At 34.6% G+C, this 27500-nt stretch overlaps 1 protein-coding gene across 2 annotated transcripts in view; it reads left to right on the top strand.

The window, feature by feature from the left end:
• LOC115215745 (adrenocorticotropic hormone receptor-like) overlaps positions 1-27500 on the top strand; it is a 447707-nt gene that overhangs the window by 98915 nt on the left and 321292 nt on the right. Inside the window, exon 1 of one of the 2 annotated variants that reach the window (XM_029785041.2) lies at positions 25510-26373. The exons of the other annotated variant lie outside the window; for it this stretch is intronic. The gene's annotated coding sequence lies outside the window, so the exon portion shown is untranslated. Of the gene's footprint in view, positions 1-25509; positions 26374-27500 lie in introns of those variants that run through there. 2 annotated transcript variants of the gene reach the window in all.

Here is a 27500-nt window from a genome sequence, read left to right as displayed (position 1 = left end):
ATCCGACTCTGCTTTATTCTGTTTTGTCTAACTCTGTTCAGAATATTTCAAATTTTTGAATCTTTGTGATGAATCTTAGCATATGATCACGATGATAATCATATTACTTCATCTCAAACATTATACGGCAAATTATTGATACGTGCTTCAGGCTGTAATTCTTACATTTGTAAAGTGGAATTCTTCAGCACAAAAAGAAAAAATCCTACGCAGCCTTTACAGAATATAGCTGCATTGATTTTTACGACTTATATAGTATTATAATAGTAATAGTATTACTAATATTATCATAAATAATTTGTGATAGTAGTAAAAACTGCATTACTACAATTAATAGTAACGACAACAGCAAGAGCAACAACAGCAACAGCAACAACAACAATAATATAATAATAATAATAATAGTAATAATAATAATCAGAACAACAACAACAAAATAATAATAATAATAATAATAATAATACTAATAATAATAATAATAATAATATAATCCCAAGGTTTAAAACAAACTTTATTTTTTAAATCTATGTATTAGACATTCACTAGTACAACACCCCAAAAAAACCCCAAATATATGGCACACTAGGCATAACAACAACGTGAACTTCCAACCTGTTGTCTCTTGAGGTCTCTGGGTGAGACTTGGGGCCAACTTGTACAGACATAAAGCAAAAGTCAAACATAGAATAATATCAATAATAATAACAATAATAATTGTTATTATTATTATTATTACTATTATTATTATTAATATTATTATATTATTATTATTATTATTATATTATTATTATTATTATTATTATTATTATATTATTATTATTATATATTATTATTATTATTATTATTATTATTATTATTATTATTATTATTATTATTATTATTAAAGGCGGAGAGCTGACAGAAACGTTAGACAGGCGGATTGCTTAGGAGAGTTTCGCCAGTCTTTAAGTTTTCAGTTCCAATTCCACCGAGGTCGATTTTGCCTTTTACCCTTTCGGGGGTCGATGGAATAAGTACTAGTTACGCACTGGGGTTGATATAATCGACTTGCCCCCCACTTCCATCAAACTTCAGGCTTTGAGCCTATATTAGAAAGGATTATCATCATTATTATTATTATTATTATTATTTTTATTGAATAGCACTACTACTAATACTACTACTGCTGCTGCTGCTGGTTTTACAGTAGCAGTAGTAGTAGTAGGAGGAGGAGGAGGTGGAGGAGGTAGAAGAGGAGGAAGAAGACATGAAGAAAAAGAAGAAGAAGAAGAAGAAGAAGAAGAAGAAGAAGAAGAAGAAGAAGAAGAAGAAGAAGAAGAAGAAGATGATGATGATGATGATGGATATAAATCTCCAAGAGTTTTGGAAACCGATGGTTTAAGTGAAAGAAAAATAAAAGACAAAATCAGGGGAAGATATTTCCGAAGAGAAAGAAGAATACTAAAATCCAAAGGCATTATATATAAAAGTCTTTAATCTCTGCTTCAATACCCACCTGCACTTATAGAACATGAAGTTAAACGTGCCAAGAAATTGGACACAAAACACTAAGTACAAGAAAACAAAGCATCACACTTCTACTTAAATCACTCCTATACAAATCAACCCACAACCCCAGAACAACGAAGCATACAACACAAGTATACAAAATCTCCCTCTGCTCAATCAAGAGCCGGAAACGAACAGCATCCTATATACACACAAACTACTAAAATGCAAAACACAAAACAAATCACTCAAGAGACTCCTAACAAATGCAAAATTATACTCAATACATACTATACCAACAGTTAAAATATGCAGTCGACCTAATTTATAAAAAGATATTAAACTATATGAAACGAAAGCATTTCTCTTCCACTTCAAAAAACTTTTTTCCACATATTGTCAACCTATATATATACATATATATATATATATATATATATATATAATATATATATATATATATATATATATATATACACACAACTATACTTGTTCCACGTCCTCGCGTTGTTTTCTCTATGTTTTCATGTTTGTATCAACTTTATATATATATATATATATATTCATAGATATACATTAAGATATCTACCTATCTATATTTACATACATACAAACAAGCATAATGATTTGATATTCCTGAATATAAAGAGAGAGATATTGATCTACTAATATAAATTTCATCCATAAATCATAAATTTTCATAGTCCGAAAACATCATTTGCGGTTTTTTTTAGCTAACGAAATTCGCAGAGTCTACGTACTTTTGTTTATTGTGTGTTGTTTTTTAGTGCGTTTATGTCATTCTTTGTGTGTATGCATGTCTCTGTGTCTTTAATAAGGAAAATCTCTTGGCGCCCATTTCACGCAGAATGTATGGAAACAAAGCTTGTAAATGTATTGTATTATGATACATATAGAAGGCGGCAATCTGGCAGAAACGCTAGCAAGCCGGGCGAAATGCTTAGGAGTATTTCGTCTGAGTTCCAATTTCGACGAGGTCGACTTTGCCTTTCATACTTTCGAGGTCAATAAACTAAGTACCAGTTGCCAAATTTCGGGACTTCTGATTATGATACACACAGTTGTATTTACATTCATATATATATATATATAAATTAAATTAGAGATAAAACCACTATTAGGCAAATCAAACAGTGAAAAACATAAACCAAAACATAGAAATAAAATTAATATAATATACAAAAAATATAAAATATAAAATTCAAAATTTAAATTATTTTTATTTTTATACTGTAAAATTGGATTTAATCATAAATCTAATTTTTCCCTGTAAGTTTGGATTTACTCCCTAATATTATTATGTATATATATATATATATATATATATATATATATATATATATATATATATATACTACACACACCCACACAGACACTTTATCTCTGTAGAGTTTCTATATACTTGTGTAAATTCAGATCCAGTAACGCTAATCACGACGTTTCGTAAATGAACGCACTTATATATAAACTGCAATCGATGGTAGAGAAAAGAGGTATTATTGCTCTTTCATTACCACCGCGTCCAACCCATCAAATATCCATGATTACGTTGCTTAACTACTCACTAAGTTTAGTGGTGAAACATAAGTTGATATACCAATTTACATATTAAACACATTCCTGGCAACTGGCTCGTACATATTAATTGCTAGCAAGGACACGGAATTTCGTTTTGCATCCATGATATGCTACGAAGTATATTAAATGTTTTCAAGTCAATATTGCGTCTTATCCGGTGAAATGACATAAAATATTTCCTAGAAATTATTAGCATTTATGCTATAAATAAAAGTAATTATTCCACTCCCTATTCGTTACAATTATATTCTTTTACTTGCTTCACTCATTTGACTCCGATCAAGCTGGTGCACCGCCTTTAGTCAAACTCATCGACCCCTGGATATATTCTTTGTACGCCTAGTAGTCTCTTTTGCCGAACCACTAAATTACGGAGACGTAAACACACCGACATTAGTTGTCAAGCGATGGTGGGGGACAAACCCAGACACACAACCATATATAAATATATATATATATATAAATATATATATATATATATATATACGACGGGCTTCTTTCAGTTTCCGTCTACCAAATCCACTCGCATGGCTTTGGTCGACTCGAGGCTATAGTACAAGATACTTGCACAAGGTGCCACGCAGTGAGATTGAACTCGGAACAGTGTGGTTAGAAAGCAAGCTTCTAACCACACAGCCACGCCATCACCTAATTCTCACTCATGTACATTATACTGAATATCTGTGAGTATGTATGTGGTATGCCAGTGCTTCTCCGTGTATCTTTAATATGAATATCCTTCTGTTCTGTTTGTATGTGACTACGCATCACTTCCCTGAATGTCATTTTGAAAATATCAAAAGTTAAGCGTAGGCGAAACTGCCTTCAAAGTAAGTGGCAAATTTTCTCTATTTTGAGTTTCTAAAAAAGAATTTATCCGAAATTTTGAGGCCAAAATACTCGTGCTCTTTGAAGTTTAAAACTTGAAACTTTTTTTCAAGAAATGAGAAATAGAGTTGCGAAAACGAAATTCTATTCCAATACACACACACACACACACACACACATATATATATATATATATATATATACGTTTATATATATACATATAATAATTTAATAAATAAAATATATGTATACATACATACATATATGTACGTACCTACATCTACATGTATATATACAGGACACCACAAATAAACGTAGAACTCAACGAGAAACGAAAACATAAAAACAAACAAGGAAACGGACTTTTTTTAACAACGAAAAATCAGAGTACAAACAAACAATACAAGGAATATTCCCCTTCATCAGCTCTTCCTGGTTCGACTCAATGCGTGTTTCGAAGGTAAGGACAGAACACCACCCGTCGAACCAGTCCTTCCTGTAAAAGAATTAAATAAAATTCCTTTGCAGAGGGGTAAAAACAAGGAAAGAAAAAAATGTGACAAGAACAGGACGTAAAAGCAATACAAATAAAAATACAAATACAAATAAAAATACAAATACAAAATAAAAATACAAATACAAAAAAATACAGTAGACATAAAGAATAAAAACAGGACAATGAAACCAACATTGAGGGCTTTTTTTTAAAGCCTAGACGATGGAAAAATTCAGAGCGCAAGAAAAAGTCGTGTTGACTTGTAGAAAGCTGCGAGTGAAAGGAAGTTGGATAGCGACTCGGCAGTGAGAGAGATGACGAGAAGTGAGAGAGATAGAGAGAGATAGAAAGGAAAGGAAACCAGAAGGGGTGAAAAATAAGGAGAGAGACAGGCAAAGAGGAAGACAGACAGGAAGGAAGGAAAGGTCAAGTTCTTTTCAAGTGCTTTGGTTTTTCTGGGAAGTCCCTTTAAAGTAGAAGGAATAGCTAAGATTTTTTGACTGCTATTTTTAAACTTCGGTGTGTGGTGAAGCAAATCGTTGCTGAACCCTAATTATATAGTATTATTTAATCTTACCACGAATTGGTCCTTTGCATGCCGAATTCTACTTGGTGAAATTACTGATTACTTCTTAATTAATTAACTTCACTCTTTGTTATTATTGATATATGTATATATATATATATATATATATATAATATATATATATAATATATATATATATATATATATATATATATATATATATATATATATATGTATACATACACACAATTACATGTAAATACATACATACATACATATGCACATATATGTGTATCTTCATGTTTCTATGTATGGATCTATGCACGTCCGTATTTCAGCGCAAACACACACACAGACACACATACCCATGTGTGCGTATGTGTGTATGCAAGTATGTGTATATGGGTATGTGTGTGTGTGAGTGTATGTTTGTGGGGATTTGTATAAGTCTCATTCCAGGCCTTTTTATTTTTTGTGCATGAATAATTTCTTAAGTTGCCTGTTACAATTTTAGTTCGAAAATCATCCTAGTTAAATAATTCACAATTTATGTTGTGTTTTTATTTCTCATTTTATACCTGTCATTGAATCAATCGAGATGATATATAAAATGATGAAAACAAATGATATAGATACAATTATATTTTATATTTTTCCGGTTTTCCTTGTGGCGTTTCTTTCCTTTACAAAACAAAACCTCGAAATGAAATTCGACAAATAAAAGGAATAACTGTAAGAAATAGATTTACGCACGCACACACAAACACACACATGCACACACATGCACACACACACGTATACACATATGTATTTAAGTTATATATATATATATGTGTGTGTGTGTGTGTGTGTTTGTGTGTATATATATGTATCTGTATCTGTATATGCGCCTATATATGTCTGTATATACTTATAAACATATTCATATACCTATATATAAATATATGCACATAAATAATTATATATACATACATATATATATATATATATTATATATATATATATATACACATATATATATGTATATAAATAAATATGTATATGTATACACATATATTTATATGCAAATGTATATGTATATATATATATATATTATATGTATGTATGTATATATATATATAATATATATATATATATATATATATAATATATTATATATATATATATATATATACATACATAATTAATAATATCAGGGTTATAAAAGTTTTAGAAATTTTTACTACAAGTGGCCTAGCGTAAAAAAAAATTAGTCAATAGACTATATATTATTCATATAGAATACAGTGCACATTAAAAACACTTTAAGACCCTTCCAACATAGAAATCTTTTACGCTAGAAAGAACAGTTAAAGTTCAAACCACTAATTAAGGATAAATTCTCGAAAGGAATGAAAAATAAAAGCATTTACCATCTAATTCCTGGAACATGGTTTCTGACTTACTTTAGTAAATAAAAATAATTATTTACCAGTCAAAGTCTTTATCAACAGGGACACCATAGATTAAATATATAAACAACGAGGCCAATCCAGCATGTAAATATTTCGCCTGGTAAATAATAATTTTTTTATTTACTAAAACAAGTCAGAAACAATGATCCAGGAAATAGATGGTAAACGTTTTTAATTTTCATTCCCTTCGAAAAGTTATCCCTAATTAGTGGATTGGACTTTAACTGCTTTTTCTAGAGTCAAGGATTCTTATGATGGAAGCCTCTTAATGTGGTTTTAATGTACACTGTATTTTATATATATATTATATATATATATATATATATATATATATATATATATGTATGTATGTATGTATGTATGTATGTATATATTAATTCTCTCTGTTTTCCTCGCATACTTTTTCTCTGTTACCCTGGTGCTGTAGGGTGGATTAATTTAAGAATTTAGCTCGTATTTCTAGCAGGTGTATGCTTTTTAAGCATCATTACGCTTCGTGCAAATTTATAATTCATAGCTATATAAGGCTATTTTGCCTGCTATCCATATATGTTAATCCTGTTGATACCATCAATTTTATACTTTATCCGCAGATGATATTAAAAGTAGTGACATCTTATTTCAAATCACACACACACACACACACAGACACACACACACACACACACACACATACACACACACACACACATACACACATATATATATATATATATATATGTATATATATATATATACGTATGCGTGTGTGTGTAATTTACTCGAAATGTGATTAAGGGTGTAAAAAATTTCTGGGGAGAGTACCAGTCGATTAGATCGACCCCAGTACGCAATTGGTACTTAATTTATCGAATCCGAAAGGATGAAGGGCAAAGTCAACCTCGGCGGAATTTGAACATTGAGTGAATATTAGAATTATAATGTTATGCCAGGATATCTATTTCTTTATTACCCACAAGGGGCTAAACATAGAGGGGACAAACAAGGACAGACATAGGTATTAAATCGATTACATCGACCCCAGTGCGTAACTGGTACTTATTTAATCGACCCCGAAAGAATGAATGGCAAATCGACCTCGGCGGAATTTGAACTCAGAACGTAGCGGCAGACGAAATACCGCTGAGCATTTCGCCTGGCGTGCTAACGTTTCTGCCAGCTCGCCGCCCTATATGTTATGCCAGGATATCGTACGCTTTTCACTTAGCGGTTCTCTAAGTTAACTGCCTCCGTATGGAAAAATAATCATGGTAATTCTTCAAATATATTTTACTTACAACTCATCTTTGTATCGTTTGTAACAAATAAATAATTCAATATACGCAAAGACAAACGATTTTCTACTAAGATTTTCGTGGTAACATACTTTCTGAAATTCCTTTCAAAATTTTTCGACGAATGGGATTGGCATCGTAATATATATAACATAAATTTTGATTTTCACCTTGATCAATATCTATAAAGCTGAAATGCGAAAAAGTTGCTTGATTTCCTAGTTATTTGTCTCATTTTGCGATGGGAACGGTTTAAGGTAGATGGTGTCGGATTGGCGCCAAAATTCACATTGGCGTCAAAATTTACATTGGGGGTAAAGTGGGGTGGGCAATGGTGTGAGGAAGGTTGCAAATCACTCGGGGCTACCGTTTGGTGAGTAATATGGGAAACATTGAGTTTTATGGGATAGACAGGTTGTGCTGTTTGAATAATGGTGGCTTTTCCTGTTGCTGCAGGGGCTGGAGGCGGTTATCTTTAATTGTGGGTGTAAGGATTTTGGGGGATTTTGGAAAAAAGGGGGTAAAGAAGAGGGCAATAAAAATAACCAGGCAAAGAAGACGAACAAAAGAAGAAAAGGAAAAGGAGACAAAACGCACAAAACAACACCACCACCAAAACCCGAGCGAAGCACGGGTCAAAATAGCTAGTTTATTTATATTTTTGTTAGCTTTCATCACGTGAGCATTCGTGCTTAATAGTTGTGGGTTGGAAAAGCAAGTTTCTTCTCAGCGTCTTTTTTTTTCTTCATTAGGAATTGTTATTGGACATTGCGCACCTCTGATGTACACGACGGGTGCCTTGAGTTGATTAGGCCTATCAGGCAGAGAGGTAACATTATGGTGAAAAGAAGGCGGCGTGTTGGCAGAATTGTTTGCTCGCTGGGCGTAATGCATTGCAGCATTTCGTCCTTTAAGGTCTCAGTTTAAATTCATCCGAGGTCGATTTTGTCTTTGATCCTTTCAGGTACGATAAAATAACTACCAGTTGTGTACTGAGGTCGAATGTATTCGACTTAAATCCTTTTCCCGAAATCGCTGGCCTTGTGCCAAAATTTGGTAGAAAACTTTTATTGTGTGAATTGATTATGACAGAAAGATTAATTTAGACAAATAACTCTCAATGTCGCTTTGAGACTTGTAGGGAAGTATTATCGTTGAGTTATCAAGTCTACATGAAGCGAGAAATACAAAACTGGGGGGGAAAACAACTATAATTCTGAAATAAATTATATTGTGTTTATAAAAATATTTTAATAAAACGGAAAAATATTTTTTAAAAATCAAAACAGAAGAATATATATAAAGCGTAAAAAATAAATAATGGAGCAAAATAGTTTTATTATGAAATATGGACAACAAATTTGGAACATATCCACAAACCAAGATACATTGAAGAAAAACCCTAATATTGTGAACTGATTAGGGAAACCATTGTCGCTAGCATTAATTTAACAAGACTCAAAACACTACACAATGGGAAAATCTAATCAACATTTTTCTTCTGGTGACATGCAGTTAGATTAACGACTGCACAATTGTTGTTTTTTTAGTAAATGAATGGCAAATGTTTGTGCCTATGTCTGTGTGCATGTTTGTGTGTGTGTAAGTGTTTGTATTTAAATGTGTATGTATGTTGCATGTGTGTTTATAGGCGAACATGCGTGTTCGCTTCTTTGCGTGTGTACAAATAAAATGGTGTGTAGGTCTGTATGTGCATCGTAAGGAACATAGTTCTTGCATATCTGCTGAAAGGTATACAAATGTGTGAGTTTGTGTGCTTGCAGGCGTATAAAGTAAATTTTAAAATGTTTGGTTTTTCTCTTGCGTGTAGCGATCTCTGTAGGCAGGCGAAGAGCAGATAAATATATCGATGAAAAAATAGACTAAAAAATAAGTATAGAATAATTTTTAGCGTTAAGACTGAACGTAAAAATAAAATGTTTGACATGCTCGTTCTGAATGGTGTAACGCGGTACACAGGTAGAGGGATTTGTCGACAGGCTCTCAAAATAGGAATTTTTAAATAAATATCAAACATACCCTGTCTTGTTTCCCGGTTACGTTTATATAAATCAACATCTTAATTCTGTCGACAAGTAGTTACAGTTATAGTTAGTGATTTATTGTTTTTCACGAATAAGCACGTATATATACATACATACGTACATACACACACACACACACCACACACACACATATATATGTGGTTTGATCACTAAGTATCCAGATTGTTGCCATAGTAACGAAGCTAAGCACATAGAGTAAAGCCGCTTGGCACAGATTAACCTTGAACTCTGCTGTGCATGTACATTAAGTTTTAACGTTCTAACTCACTTCCGCGGTTTACAGCATTTCTTGTGTAGCGTGTGATCGTCACATTGAACATGACAAAGTTGAGCAGAGCATCTGCATCAAATTTTGTCAAATGCTTGGCGATACCTGATGAGAACGTTTTCATCGTTCTCGACACAATCAAGGAGAACTTGTACAACTGAAACCCGAGTATCTTTTTGGTCAACTTGGAAGACATGCGTCTCATACCCAAATCATCAGTGATAATGGACTGAACTGAACCGTAACTATTCTGCACATCCTCTTATAACTCACGGATGGTAATTCGACGATTTCCCCTAAGCAGCTGCCCGCACATCTGCGATGTTTTTCTCAATTCTGCTAGTTGCGGGTCTCTCAGATCTGTCGTCAATATCGATGTTTTTTCATACACTTTCTGCAACTTTCTGTAGTCCTCAGAGTAAGTATCGCCATATATATATATATATATATAATATATATATAATATATATATATGTGTGTGTGTGTATGTGTATGTGTATGTGTGTGGAAGGAAAATCAAGGGCGTGGGTCGCAGGCAGTTCATTGTACAGTAGGTGAATTTGGCATTTGGCCCTCATGTTTAAAAATATCTCCAGGAAAATAGCATATCTCTGCAAGCCCTTCCCATCCTGGACAATGCACCTGTTCCCCCACCTAACTTAAGATGACATCCTCGAAAGGTTCATGTTTATAAACGTTCCCTACTTTCCACTCAACACCATCCCTATCCTGGAACCCATGAATCAGCAGGGGGTTTCTAATTTCAAGAATGAGTTCAACAAGCACCTGTTCCACTGCTGCTTTGAGCGGACGAAGAGCACAATCCTCACCCTTCGAGAGTTCTGGAACAACCACTATAATAACATCATGATATGCCTCAGAAATATCGATATCGCCTGGCAGGGTTTTACAAAGAGGACTTTGACCTCTGCGTGGAAGAAGCTGTGACCTGAACTTGTGTCGGAAATGGACTGGGGACGGAAGAACTCCGTCGGTTACGACGACAAGGGTTCCGGTTGATCCGATCAACGGAACAGCTTGCTCGTGAAATTAACGTGTAAGTGACTGAGCACTCCACAGACACGTGTACACTTAACGTAGTTCTCGGGGATAATCAGCGTGACAAGGCCGGCCCTTTGAAATACAGGTACAACAGAAACAGGAAGTAAGAGTGAGAGAAAGTTGTGGTGAAAGAGTACAGCAGGGATCACTACAATCCCCTGCCGGAGCCTCGTGGAGCTTTTAGGTGTTTTCGCTCAATAAACACTTACAACGCCCGGTCTGGGAATCGAAACCGCGATCCTACGACCACGAGTCCGCTGCCCTAACCACTGGGTCATTGCGCCTCCATCGGAAATGGACTATGAAAGATTCGAATCCACAGCGGTAGTGGTAGAGAAGATTGTATCCCTCGGCAAGTCCATGGGCCTAATCAGGGATGAGGGTGATGGCAAGGAGCTCATCGAGGAGCTGACAATAGAAGAGCTAAATAATCTACAGACGCAGCAGCACACGGAGAAGAAACGCTCGGAAAAGGTTGCAACGGTGCTATTTGATGACATTTGCCTAACACGTTTCAGAAACACTCGGAAAGTGAGGATGAAACAGACCTTATTGGATAGTTTTTTTTTTATCGAAAACTCTTGCAGATGAAAGTGTGGAAAGCGTGGCGAAAACGGCGAAAATCATGGAATAAGATTCAGTTATTCAATTCAGCCTTTCTCCTCCACCTCCGTCACCATCCTCAAGTCGTCTGATCTCCAAGGTAAAAGTTGTACATAATACTTAATAAAACCAGTTATTTCTAAGGACATTTTTCTTATTTAAAAACACCTAACAAAATATTACTGAGCTTTTTGTGGGGTCTCGGAACGGTTTAATGATATTTCAATTCACTTCAATGGGAAATTTGATTTGACATAAGAGTAATTTCAGTTACGAGCTCCGTCACAGAACGAATTAAACTTGTAAGCCAAAGGATCACTGTATGTATGTATGTATATATATATATATATATATATATATATATAATCGTTCGTAATATTTTCTCTCGTTTGGCTTAACAACCCTCAATGTCTGTGTTACAGTTATTCTCCTTGTCCTGTCTTTTACTGTTTATATTTTGTACTGTCTTTACTGTCCTGTTTTTGTTACCATTTTTACCCCTCCGCAAAAAAATCTCAAATTTTATTTAATTTGCGGGAAGGAATGTTTCAAGAAGTCTTGTCTCGCCTTTACCTTCGAAACGCGGAGTAGATGAAACAGAGGCGACTGAAGAAGGGGAATTTTCTTTGTGTTGTATGTCCTGTACTCTATTTTTTCGTTGTTTAAGGAAAATGTCCATTTCCTTGGTTTTGTGTTTATGTTTTCGCGTTCGACGTTTTTTGGGCGTTCTGTACCCATATATGCATGTATATATACATGTAGATGTAGGTACGTACATACATGTATGTATATATGCATATGTCTTATTTATTGATTTGTTATATATATATATATAAGCCTGCTCGCTTAGACAACGGGGTAGTGCCATTTGAAGGCTAAAACAATGCGAAAGGCATTGTGACCAGCGATGCATAGCAACATCTGATAACCGGTCGGTCATGTGGTCACGGGATATGTATATATATATATATATATACACATTGAGAGGGAGAGAGTCTTTGAGTGTGTTTTTTATATGATTGTGTTTGTGTGCGTGTGTTTATGCGCGTGTGATTGAGTGAGAATTTTAGATGCAAGAATGTTTATAAGTGAACGAATGCGGTGTGTGCGTATCCAACATTTGGATATTTCGGGAAACTCGCTGATACGCTTAGGGAAGGCCAAATTGTGAAAGCCATGTCATTTATGCATTGTCAAGCATAAATTGGTATAAAAACTTTCAAGAAACATGTTCTCAATTTACAAAAGCAGGTGCGCGCGCGAATTTGCACTTACACACACACACTCGCACACTTACACACAATCACACATGTACTTATGTACTGATTTGCTCGAAAAACAGCTAAATGTAGGTTCTCTACGAACAGTTTTCCGAATCAGATAGAAGGAGGTAGAGGCAAATAGACATACATACATACCGACAGACGGACAGATCCACAGATATATATATATATATATATAGATAGATAGATAGATAGATAGATAGATAGATAGATAGATAGATAGATAGATAGACACACACGTACAACCGCGCACAAAACATACACACATACACATATATAGACAGATTGATAGACACAGACTGATACGTGTATGTAGATTGATTGATGGAGAGACGGATGGATAGGATAAGTACACAGATAGATAGATAGATAGATAGATAGACAGACAGACAGAACAACGAACGAAAAGATTGATAGATAGACAGATAGATAGATAGCTACATACATATATACATACATACATAGGCAAACAGACACACACACACATATAGATAGATAATTGGATAGATAGACAGATAGGCAGACAAATATAGATAGACATGCAGACAGACAGACAGACAGACGGATAGATAGATAGATAGATAGATAGATAGATAGATATATTGATTGTTAGATAGAGATAGATAGATAGATAGATAGATAGAGATAGAGAGATAGAGAGAGAATAGAAACATAGACAGATAGATAGATAGATAGATAATAGATAGATAGATATAGATAGATAGATAGATAGATAGATAGATAGAAGATAGATAGATAGATAGATAGATAGATAGATTGATAGATAGACACACGTACAACCGCGCCAAAAACATACACACATACACATATATAGACAGATTGATAGACACAGACTGATACGTGTATGTAGATTGATTGATGGAGAGACGGATGGATAGGATAGGTACACAGATAGATAATAGATAGAGTAGACAGACAGACAGAACAACGAACGAAAAGATTGATAGATAGACAGATTAGATAGATAGCTACATACATATATACATACATACATAGGCAAACAGACACACACACACATATAGATAGATAATTTGATAGATAGACAGATAGGCAGACATAATAGATAGACATGCAGACATGACAGACAGACAGACGGATAGATAGATAGATACGATAGATAGATAGATAGATAGAGATAGATAGATAGATGGATAGATAGATATTGATTGTTAGATAGAGATAGATAGATAGATAGATAGATTAGATAGATAGAGATAGATAGAGATAGATAAGATCGAGACAGATAGAGAGAGAGATAGAAACATAGACGATAGATAGAAGATAGATAGATAGATAGATAGATAGATAGATAGATAGATAGATAGATAGATAGATACATAGACAGATATTTGACACTTTCATTCACAGTGGTTTGGTCGATTTTCAGTTGCTGTCTGCAATGAACCTTCTGTTCTTTGCCCAGCTGAATTCTTATTCGTGGAATTAACGTGTAACTTGATCGGTGCCCATAAAAACGACTCATTTCTCGTAATTCTCAGGCTAAATCAGAATGACATACACATGACAATGCTAGACCTTATACTTTCTCAGTGATGTATCTCTACACCAGTGGCGTTATTTAGTTTTAATCAATTTAATATTTGTGTTCACAAATGATTACATGAATAACTAATTTATAATTAGTTATTTGTTGATTTTTATTGAATTATCTTGTATAAATGTACGTGAAAGTGTATGTGTGTGTTGGTGTGCATGTGATGTTTAAATAAGCAAGACTGTTTCATGAGAGTTTCAAAGATGAACATGTGTGAATAAAGAATATACTTTTTAAAAAAATCTTCATCTTCCCGGCGGCAGAATTGCGCAACTGTTGAAGGTAGAAGAGCTAATTTAAAAATACAATGGCTGTATTTAGTAACTACTTAAGAATGAATCAGAATTTAATTCAAGCTCAATACCTCTCCATAGACTGAAATACGATTTATAGAAACCTTCAATATAAAGTGATATTTAATAGTTGTTTAATGGTTGCTTATAGGTTTGTTTTGTAACTATTAGATCAAGCTCGCACAGACAAACGAGTGTGCATTCACAATACGTTTTAGATGATAAAAGCGAATACCAAACTCTTCTACTTTGTTTATTATTATTTAGCCAAAGGCAAGCTTAATAAAATGGTCTCTGCAGTGTTTGCGTCCACACTAAATGCTGATTTCGCAAAACAAAAAGAGAGTTTGATGGATTGCATTCAAGTTTCTGCAAATTCTATGCAGCTGTGAGTGGTACATGACTGGAAAGAAAGCATTGTTCATGAATGAAGAGTGAATTCACAGTTAAACAAGTCACTGGTGATTCATAAATTTCTCCCGGCGAAACTTTCTCACTTCCGGTTTAACAGTCTTGTAGCGTTTTACTTCAGTGCAATGTGATTGTATGTAAACTATATGCGCACATATATTCATATACATGTGTATATACATATATACATGCATGCATATATATATATATATATTTATATATGTGCACATATGTATGCAAGTATGTTTCTTACTATATTCATTATTCTCTTTTATTCTTTTACTTCTTTCAGTCATTTGACTTTGTCCATGCTGAGGCACCGCCTTTAGTCGAGCAAATCGACCACAGGACTTATTCATTGTAAGCCTTGTACTTATTCTATCGGTTTCTTTTGCCGAACCGCTAAGTTACGGGGGACTTAAACACACCAGCGTCGGTTGTCAGGCGATGTTAGGGGGACAAACACGGACACACAAACATATATACACACACACATACATATATAAATATACATATATACGACGGGTTGGTTTCAGTTTTCGTCTACCAAATCCACTGAGAAGGCTTTGGTCGGCGCGAGTCTATAGTAGAAGACACTTGCCCAAGGTGCCACGCAGTGGGACTTAACCCGGAATAATGTGGTTGGTAAGCAAGCTACTTACCACACAGCCACTCCTACTACCTATATATATATATATATATATATATATATATATATATATATAAATATGTATGTATATATATATACAGTGCTTGGGCCCTTGTTGTTCTTAGTCTTCATAAATGACTTGCCCGACCACCTCACGCAAACACACCCTTCTATTTGCCGACGATATCAAACGGGTCGCTCTGCGGTAATATAGAGGATCTTCGTCGATGCCCCACCCAAATTTGGAAGTGGTCTACGATTGGGACCTGTGTCTGAACGTGTCAAAGTGCTGTCATCTGCCTGTCGGCTCTACTCCTGCAATTCAACTTGATTCGAGCCGGGTCGTCTGCTGCTGGAGAGGACCGATCAGGTAAAGGACCTGGGTATCTTGGTGGATTCCTCCTTTTCGCCTTCGGCCCAGTGCGTCCATGCTGCCAACAAAGCACGCGGAATTCTGTTCTTGATTCGACGGTCATTCGGAATGCTCACAGCAGCCATATTCCTACCACTCTATGTCACGCTGGTGAGACCCATATTGGAGTATGGATTCAAGCCTCTTCTCCTTATCTCCTTAAGACAAACAGCATCTCGAAAGAGTCCAGAAGCTGGCTACCTGCATGGTTCATGGTCTCAAAAAATTTGTCCTACGAAGAAAGGCTGAGGACGCTCGACCTTTATTCTCTTGAAAAACGCCGCCGCCGTGGTGATCTCATTCTCGCCCACAACATCATAAGCGGAAAGTGTAACCTCTCGAAAGAGTGTTCTTCACTCCTGCTCCAGAGCGTCGGCTGCGGGGTCATTCCGAAAAGCTCTACCTGCGACGATTTCATCTCAATCGAAGGAGAGGAGCTTCTCCGTCCGGGTCTTTGCGGATCCGTGGAACAAGCTGCCAGACGAGATGGTGAAGATGCCGACGACCGCTTTGTTCAAAGCCTCCCTGGACCTCAAGTGGCCTGAACTCTTTACATGAACACCACCCTGTACTAACTCCATGTCCCCCTACATGGCCTTGCTATTTGCTTTTGAGCCAAATTAACTAACTAACTAACTAACTAACTAACATATATATATATATATATATATTATATATACATATATATAGATATAGATATATATACTTCTCTTTCTGGATCTTTTCTTTTCCTATGTTTCTGACACGTAAAACCCTCCTTCTTCCTTCCTTCCTTCCTGAGCGTCGATCGAATAATAATATATTTGTTCCACGTCCTCGCGTTGTTGTGTTTTCTCTTTGTGTTTTCATGTTTGGATTAACTTTAATATATATATATATATATATATATTATATATATATATATTATATATATATATATATATATATATATATATACATAGATATATATATATATATATATATATATATATATATATATATATCTATATATATATATATATATGTGTATATATATATATATATATGTATATATATATATATATATATATATATATATATATATATATATATATATTTTATTATGTATTTATATATTTTTATATATGTATGTATTTATTTCATTATTGAAAATACTGCGAACTGCGCAACACATTTGGCAGTTATAAATAATGCACAGATTGTCGTTGTTTACTCATGTGACAAAACAGCATAACACTCTAGCTCTAGTCTATGAGGTCATGCATGGAACAAATGTAAACAGTAAAGATGTATAGGAAGACCACAGAAGAAGGTGGTTGAAAACATGGGAATGGACAGGGAGATAATGAAAACATGCAGCTGGGTTTTTGACCGGGGAAAATGGAAAGAGGATGGAATGAGGTATTTTGCTAAGCAACTCAATCTCCTTAACGAATGCATTTTTATTATCTATCTATCTATCTATCTATCTATCTATCTATCTATCTATCTATCTATCTATCTATCTATCTATCAGTCCATCTATCTATCTATCTTTAGTTTTTCTTCCCTCCCCCCCATTTTTTTTTTAAATCCTCCCCTTTTTTTGGTCCTTTTTCTTTCCTTTTACGATCCCTTTTGATCGAAAACCAACCCCCTCTTTTTACCCCCATAAGAAAAGCTCTACCTTGTAATTTGTCCTGTCTGTGTGCAGCCCTGTGTGGCTAATAAAGAAACATATCTATCTATCTATCCATCTATCATCTATCCTTCTATCTATCTATTATCATCTATCATCTATCTATCTATCGATCTATCTATCTATTCTATCTATCTATCCATCCATCCATCCATCTATCTATCTATCTATCTATCTATCTATCTCTATCTATCTATCTTTCTAATTATCTATCTATACATTTTCACATGGAGATAGATAGATAGAGCATAGATAGTTATGTGTGACTGTGAATGCGTAACGTATTATGAATGTATATATATACATATGTATGGATATATGTATGTATGTATGCATGTATATATGCTTGCATGCATGTATGTATGAATGTATGTATCTATGTACGTATGTATGTGTATACACGCACTCGCTCAAACGCACGTAAGTATATATACGTTCTTTAAATGTTTCGGAGTTTGATAATGAATGCTATTTCCATTCTCTATGGAAGCAGCATCCATGTATTAGAACGTCCTCATGCTCTAATTATCTCATATAGAATAGTCAACGAGAGAGAAGGTTGATATATTAGGCCAGGACTCCAAACTACGCTTATTTTAATTACTTGGTTGCTGAGCAGATAACAAGAGTGAGATGATAGTGGTTCCTTTTTGAAAGCAATGAAGCTTTCCTGTTCCACTTTACTGATATCTACGCAGCAGATAAGAACTGGTTCAAATAACTAACCGACTCTTTGTCAGTTATAAGGTTGCCACAAATCAATTCATATAAAACATGGAGACGTTTCATCTAAATACTTAACTACATTTCATTACAATTTTCTTACATCTGGACAGTTAGATGCAGAAGATAGTACAATGAATCATTTTCGACCGATTTTGCAATGAAGAATGATAAAAAAAATACTAAAATAAAGCAGGAACGCTGTATTGAATTCTTTGGAAACACTAATTTTTTCTTATCATTTCCCTCCAGAGGGAAATCATTACTAAAATACAAAACAGAACGGTCTCATTTCTCTAAGCAGCAGACAATTCCTTGAATAGTTATTGAAATGCTTCGTTTTTGTATTTGGTTTGCAATGTGAAATTGTGTGTTGAAACAAATTTGCAGTATTTCAAATGATCATTATGTCAATAACAAACACACTCCCTTGTTCATTAATTAGTGTTAGTTAATTCGTTAACTAATTAATTGTTTGACTAATAATTAATCATTTTGTCAATCCACCATGCAGTTAGGTGTGTCAAAATCCTTTCATCAGCATTTGCAACCTCCAACAATGACATACCTTGTCCACTTCTTATTTTTTACTGCCCTCAAGGGGGTACACAGAGGGGGGACAAACAGGGACAAACAAACAGATCAAGTCGATTATATCGACCCCAGTGCGTAACTGGTTCTTATTTAATCGACCCATAAAGGATGAAAGGCAAAGTCGACCTCGGCGTAATTTGAACTCAGAACATAACGGCAGACAAAATACCTATTTCATTACTACCCACAAGGGGCTAAACACAGAGAGGGCAAACAAGGACAGATAAACGGATTAAGTCGATTACATCGACCCGAGTGCGTAACTGATACTTATTTAATCGAACCCGAAAGGATGAAAGGCAAAGTCGACCTCGGCGGAATTCGAACTCAGAACGTAGAGGCAGACGAAATACCTATTTCTTTACTACCACCAAGGGACTAAACACAGAGAGGACAAACAAGGACAGACAAACAGATCAAGTCGATTATATCGACCCCAGTGCGTAACTGGTTCTTATTTAATCGACATCTAAAGGATGAAAGGGTAAGTCGACCTCGGCAGAATTCGAACTCAGAACGTAGCGGCAGACGAAATACCAATTTCTTTACTACCCACAAGGAGCTAAGCACAGAGAGGACAAACAAGGACAGACAAACGGATTAATTCGATTATATCGACCCCAGTTATTTTTATTCTTACTAAAAAGCTTTACATCATCCATGTGGCACAAATGGTTAACTTTTCCTTTACTATTTCTGAACCGATACCCGGCCTTAGCCTTCCTTAATGCTAAATAAAACCGGTTCAAATATAAGTCAACTGTAAAGAGGATAACGAATCTCTTTGGAGAATTCCTCTCTTGATATTAACTACTGCTGTGTTACCTGGATAGAGATCTACTTTCCATGATCTTCATGCTGAAGCTAATTAATTCTCTTATGTTGTCTGCAATATTGAATATACTCAAATATTAACCAATCCATGAGTGTGGAATGGTATCATAGGCTTTCTTATAATCTATCCATACTATTAATAAATTTTTCGTATTATCTTTATTATTATTATTATTATTATTATTATTATTATTATTATTATTGTTGTTGTTATTATTGTTGTTGTTGTTGTTGTTATTATTATTATTATTATTATTATTATTATTATTATTATTATATTATTATTATTATTCAGTAGTTTTTTTTTATAGTCTGCTTTCACTTCACTACCGAGCGTAGCTCTGTGTGCCTTGGGTATGTGCTGTAATTTGTTGTGATGCTCTGATGGTTATTGTGTGGAAAGTGTTTTGCGTAGGATGTGTGCAGTGCCTAGTAGTGCAATTTTCTGTATGTTATATGTGTTTGCAAGTCCTGGTGTTTTTGTTATGTATTTGTCTGAATATTTTTTATCATGCCTAATTGCACATACTATGATAGGAATTGTTTCCGTTTTTAGCTTCCACATTCTGGTTACCTCTATTTCCAGGTCTTTGTATTTTGAAAGTTTCTCCATTTCTTTTAGAGACACGTTGTCATCTGCCGGTATTGATACATCAATTAGAAAGCATTTTTTTTCTTCATGATCTCTGACAACTATATCAGGTCTGTTGGCCTTAATTTCTCTATCTGTGTGTATCGGCATATCCCAGAGTATGGTTGCTTTCTCGTTTTCTGTGACCTTTTCTGGTGTGTACCTATACCATCTTTTTTCTGTTGTTATTCCATAATGTTGCCATAGCTTCCAGTGTATGTAGGTTCCAACTCTGTCATGTCTGTGAATATATTCCTTCTTAGCCAGGACTGGGCAGCCAGAGATAATATGATTTATTGTTTCTTGTCCATCTCCACATATTCTGCAGTTACTGTTATATTTTTTCATTACATGTTTTTGGTAATTTCTGGTGGGGAGGCTTTGGTCTTGTGCTGCAATTAAAAATCCCTCTGTCTCTGCTTTGAGTCCTGAGCTTCTCAACCATTGCTGGGATTTTTCTTTGTCTATTTCTTTTGCATTTAATTTAGTCCAGTATTTACCATGAAGGGGCTTTTCTTGTCATCGTTTTATCATGGTTCTTTGCTGTTCTAGTTTTAGTTTGGACTTCATTTATTTTATAGCTATTATTGCTTCTTCATCATCATCTTCTTCTTCTTCTTCTTCTTCTTCTTCTTCTTCTTCTTCTTCTTCTTCTTCTTCTTCTTCTTCTTCTCCTCCTCCTCCTTCTTCTTCTTCTTCTTCTTCTTCTTCTCCTCCTTCTTCTTCTTCTTCTTCTTCTTCTTCTTCTTCTTCTTCTCCTTCTTCTTCTTCATATTTTTTAGGTGGCATGATTTCTTGTTTGTATTTGTCAGCTTCCTTAAATACTGAGAACAGCTTTTGTTTTGCTCGTGTTATGCCGCTATTTGTATCAGTTTTCCTTCCTTCTGAAGTAGATATTTTGCGTCCTATGGTGGTTATTTTATGGTAGTTTTCCAGCTGTATAAGGTCTCTACCATCTTCTATACGTTGTATATATAGTCTTTCTATGTCAGATTTTGGGTGATGTATCCTAGATCCTGTCATTATTTTTCTTGTTTTCCTATCTATTTTGATCAGTTCATTTATCATCCAGTTAAGGATATTGTAGCTGTAACTTATAACTGGGACAGCTAAAGTGTTAATACCTATTATCTTGTTTTTAGCATTGAGTATTATTATTATTACTATTACTATAATTATTATTATTATTATTATTATTATTATTATTATTATTATTATTTAGTGATCTTATTTTTATCACGTGCTTTCACTGCACTACCGAGCGTAGCTCTGTGCGCCTTGGGTATGTGCTGTAGTTTGTTGTGGAGCTCTTATTATCATTGTATTGAAAGTGTTTTACGTGGGATGTCTACAGTGTTTAGAAGTTTCTGTATGTTATATATACTTTGTAAGTCCTGGTGTTTTTCGTATGTATTTGTCTGAATGTTTTTTTTTTATCATACGTAATGCGCCTGCTATAATAGGAATTGTTTCCGTTTTTAGGCTCCACATTCGAGTTACCTCTATTTCCAGGTCTTAGTATTTTGAAAGTTTCTCTGTTTTTTTAGAGAGAAACATTGTCATCTATTGGCATTGATTCATCGATTAGAAACCATTTTATTATTATTATCATTATCATTATCACTATCATTATCAGGATAATTACCAGGATTCCTGGCTTTCACCCAGGCGGCCCGGGTTCGATTCCCGGCATGGGAACTTGATTTTTATCCCGGACCGGGCTGCGTGTTGTGTTCTCGAGCAAGGCACTTTATTTCACGTTGCTCCAGTTCACTCAGCTGTAGAAATGAGTTGCGACGTCACTGGTGCCAAGCTGTATCGACCTTTGTCTTTCCCTTGGATAACACTGGTGGCGTGGAGAGGGGAGGCCGGTATGCAAGGGCGACTGCTGGCCTTCCATAAACAACCTTGCCCGGACTTGTATCTAGGAAGGTAACTTTCTAGGTGCAATCCCATGGTCATTCATGACCGAAGGGGGTCTTTTATCATTATCATTATCATTATCATTATTATTGTTATTATTATTATTATTATTATTATTATTATTATTATTATTATTATTATTATTATTATTATATATTATTATTGTTGTTGTTATTGTTATTATTATCATCAGATGAAAATAGTGCCATTGTTATCAAGTGGACGATGTTTTGACATGTCGTGTGTTTTCCACAGGTTCAAAAATAATAATGGCATTCTCCTTTATTTCCTTCTATACATTCTATTCTTTTACTCTTTTATTCTTTTATTTGTTTCAGTCATTTGAATGTGGCCATGTTGGAGCACTTCTTTTAGTCGACCACCGGACTTATTCTTTGTAAGCCTAGTTCTTATTCTATCAGTCTATTTTTCGGAACCGCCATCTTACGGGGACGTAAACATACCAGCATCGGTTGTTAAGTACAGACACACAAACATACACACAAATACATATACTCTTTTACTTGTTTCAGTCATTTGACTGCGGCCATGCTGGAGCACCGCCTTTAATTCGAGCAACTCGACCCCGGGACTTATTCTTTTGTAAGCCCAGTACTTATTCTATCGGTCTCTTTTGCCGATCCGCTAAGTAACGGGGTGTTAAAACAACAGCATCGGTTGTCAAGCGATGCTAGGGGGACAAACACAGACACACAAACACACACACATATATATATATATACGACAGGCTTCTTTCAGTTTCCGTCTACCAAATCCACTCACAAGGCATTTGTTGGCCCGAGGCTATAGTAGAAGACACTCGTCCAAGGTGCCACGCAGTGGAACTGAACCCGGAACCACTCCTGCGCCAATACTTTTTTAAACAGCAGGGATCGCCACCCACCCCCTGCCGGAGCCTCGTGGAACTTTAGGTGTTTTTTGCTCAATAAACACTCACAACGCCCGGTCTGGGAATCGAAACCGCGATCCTAAAACTGTGAGTCCGCTGTCCTAACCACTAGGCCATTGCGCCTCCACTAAATATACATATAGTATCATCATCATCATAATCATCATCATCATCATCATCATCATCATCATCATCATCATCATCGACATTATGATTATTATTGTTATTGTTATTATTTATTATTATTATTATTATTATTATTATTATTATTATTATTATTATTATTGTTATTGTTATTATTATATTATTATTATATATTATTATTATTATTATTATTATTATTATTATTATTACTGTTGTTGTTCTTACTATTAAGGCGGGCTTTCGGCAGAATGATAAGCGGTATTTTGTCAGTCTTTACGTTCTGAGTTCAAATTCCGCCGTGGGTGGCTTTGACTTTCTTCCTCCCAGGGTTAATGATATAAGAACCAGCTGGGCATTAGATCCGATATAATCGAGTAGAGCCTTTTCACAAAATTTAAGGCCTTCTGCCAGTATTAGAAAGGGATTATTATCATTAGTATTTGTATTTGTATTAAACTCTTGATTATATTATGTGTTGTTAAAGCTTTATGCTATTGTTGTTGATGCTGTAGTGATGTGTGGGTGTAGGAGAGGCTGTGTGGTAAGTAGCTTGCTTACTAACCACGTGGTTCGGGGTTTAGTCCCACTGCGTGGCACCTTGGGCAAGTGTCTTCTACTATAGCCTCGGGCCGACCAAAGCCTTGTGAGTGGATTTGGTAGACGGAAACTGAAAGAAGCTCGTCGTATATATGTGCATATATGTGTGTGTGTATGCGTGTGTATGTGCGTGCGCGTGTGTGTGTGTGTTTGTATGTCTGTGTTTGTCCCTCCAACATCGCCTGACAACCGATGCTGGTGTGTTTACGTCCCTGTAACCTAGCGGTTCGGCAAAAGAGACCGATAGAATAAGTACTAGACTTACAAAGAATAAGTCCTGGGGTCGATTTGCTCGACTAAAAAAGGCGGTGCCCCAGCATGGGCGCAGTCAAATGACTGAAATAAGTAAAAGTGAGTAAAAAGAGAATATGTGTGTTGAAAAAGTTGTGACGCGTTATAGTAGTTATGTCTTAGTGACTTTACTGTTGATAGCAAAATTGTTGATAGTATTGATAATAATATTACATAGTTGATATTGATATATTGATGACAAGTTATATCTGCTGTGATAGTGACTTTGGTGATAACGTTGTCATCGTTATTATTGATATTATTCATATTATCATTAAACAACTCATATTTTTATAATGGCATAAGCGATAATGTTCATAGAATGTTGTAGTTGATCATACTATAATAACGATGTTGATATTGTTGAAAGTATTTTATAATTGATTCCGTAATAGTAACGATAATGATAATGTTGATAGTAATATTTTTGACAATATTGACAGCAATATTAAAGTTGGTAATGATTTAATGATGATAAATGTTATAGTTTATGATGTCATAGTGACATGATTAATAATGTTGATTGTGACATTTCTATTAGCAATATTATAATAGTTGATGTTATATGGATATTGTCGATACTATTTACAATAGTAGTGATTGTATTATAATATAGTTATTTATGTTGATATTGATTTCATTGTAGATACTATTGATCTTGGTTGTGATACTGATGTCGTTGTTATTTTCTTATCGTTTTGAGAAAAAAAGTCGTCTACATCTCAGTCAGTTTTGCAATTGTCGTCTGCTAAATATAAAAAAAGAATATGTCGCTTAGAAGAAAGAAAATAAAATAAAAATAAAAGCGATAAAGAGTCGTCTGCTTTCTGTTTTTTTTTTTTTTTTCGTTTCTTGGTGACACCACACCTAACGCGCGTGCGTTGGTACAATATAAAAATGCAGAAACAATGCCACCATCAGAGTCATAGTTATAGAAAACGCCGTTTGTATTTGCCGTGGTTGTTATTGTTATTGCTGTCGCTGTCGTTGTTGTTGTTGTTATTCGTCACTGCATGCGATATGAGCGCAACCAACTACTTCTACTGCAAAAGGTAAAAAGAGGCAAAACCAAATCGGATAAGGCGGGAAACAGCGGCAGGCAGGCAGACAGCCAGGCGTGCTGGTTGGCAGGCTGGTCGTCATATGCAAAATAAGCAGGCAACGCGGACAGAGATAAGCGGAAGAGAAAACAAGCCAAAACAAACCGAGTCAGACAGTCAGTCGGACAGACAGTCAGTTAAGCAGCCATCCAGCCAGCCAAACCAGGCAACCAGCGAAAACACAGATAGACAGACAGACAGTCAGGCAGACAGACGGACAAACCTCGCAGACAGAGTAGGGAAAAATAAGACAGACTCGAAGACGTCTGCTAGTAGAATAAGCGGTTGGCTCTTTTTTACTTTTAACTTCGGAAATTCACCAACTTCCTTCCGTTCCACACAGTACCATCGAGACAACAAAAAAAAAGAAAGAAAAGAGACAAAGAAACGCTGACACACACACACACACACACACACACACACACACACACACACACACACACACAAACACACACACACACATTCACACACACGCACACACGCACACACAGAAACGCACACACACACACACACGCTTACAAATATTGTAACAACATAAGAAAAATATCAATAAAACAATAAAAGAAAAAAAGGAAAAAAGAAGAAGAAAACAGATATCAGCAGAGATACGGTCTAAAAAAAAGTATAACATACTGTGAAAACACATAACATATATAAAGAGAATTGACAATGTCATCTAAGGTAAGATAAATTATATATTGTATATATATATATATATATGTATATAGATATGCAGACAAGCATGCAAGCACAAAAATGCATTCACACGTACACACACACGTATACATATATATTATACATACATATACATATATATATAGATATAGATACATATACCATACATACACACATGTATATATTTACATATGTATACATATAATGTACATACATATATATGTATATATATATATCTGTAAGTATATATATATATGACATATATAAGTATTATATATATATATATAATATATATATACATATCTGTATATATACAAATACATATATATACATACATATATATATATATATCGATATATATACATTATATATATGTGTGTATATATATAATATATATATATATCTAATATTATATATGTGTGTGTGAATATATATATATATATATATATATATATATATATATATTGTGTATGTTTAAGTATGTATGTATGCATGCATCCATGATTGGATGTATGTATTATGTATGTATGTATGTAGAACTGTATATATTTATATGAATGTATCACGATACAAGGTGGTGAACTTGGCAAAGTCGTTAACACACGGGGCAAAATGCATTACGGCATTCCGTCCGCTTTAACGTTCGCAGTTCAATTTGTGCCTAGGTCTACTTTGCCCTTCAACCTTTTTGTGGTTGATTAAACAAGTACCAGTTGAATACTGAGGGCTGATATAATCGACTAACCCACCTTCCCAGAAATTGCTGGCCCGGTACCAAAGTTTGAAACAAGTATTACATAATTGCATATAAAGATAAGATATAACTTTTATAACTGTATATATAATATTTTCTCCCGTTGACCTGTCTCTATTTCCAAACTACTTATCTATAATAAATAACAATATCGACGTATGATTCTTTCAAAGTACTTGTTCGCCCTTCGTGTCTATGTTCGTCTATGTGTGTTTATATATGTGTTTAACCATATATAAAAAAAAAAACACAAGCATACAACACGCAGATTTATAAGCACAGACATATATAGTAATGGGTCTATTTTGTGCTTTACTTATTCCTTAATTTTGGTGAAGTATGTAAAAAAAAAAAGGTATGTTTCCGGCATTGATTGTTA

The sequence above is a fragment of the Octopus sinensis genome, linkage group LG9, assembly GCF_006345805.1.
Source record: "Octopus sinensis linkage group LG9, ASM634580v1, whole genome shotgun sequence".
NCBI lineage: Eukaryota > Metazoa > Mollusca > Cephalopoda > Octopoda > Octopodidae > Octopus > Octopus sinensis.
Note: the sequence above shows the minus strand (reverse complement) of the source record. Positions and strands in the feature narration are given on the sequence as shown.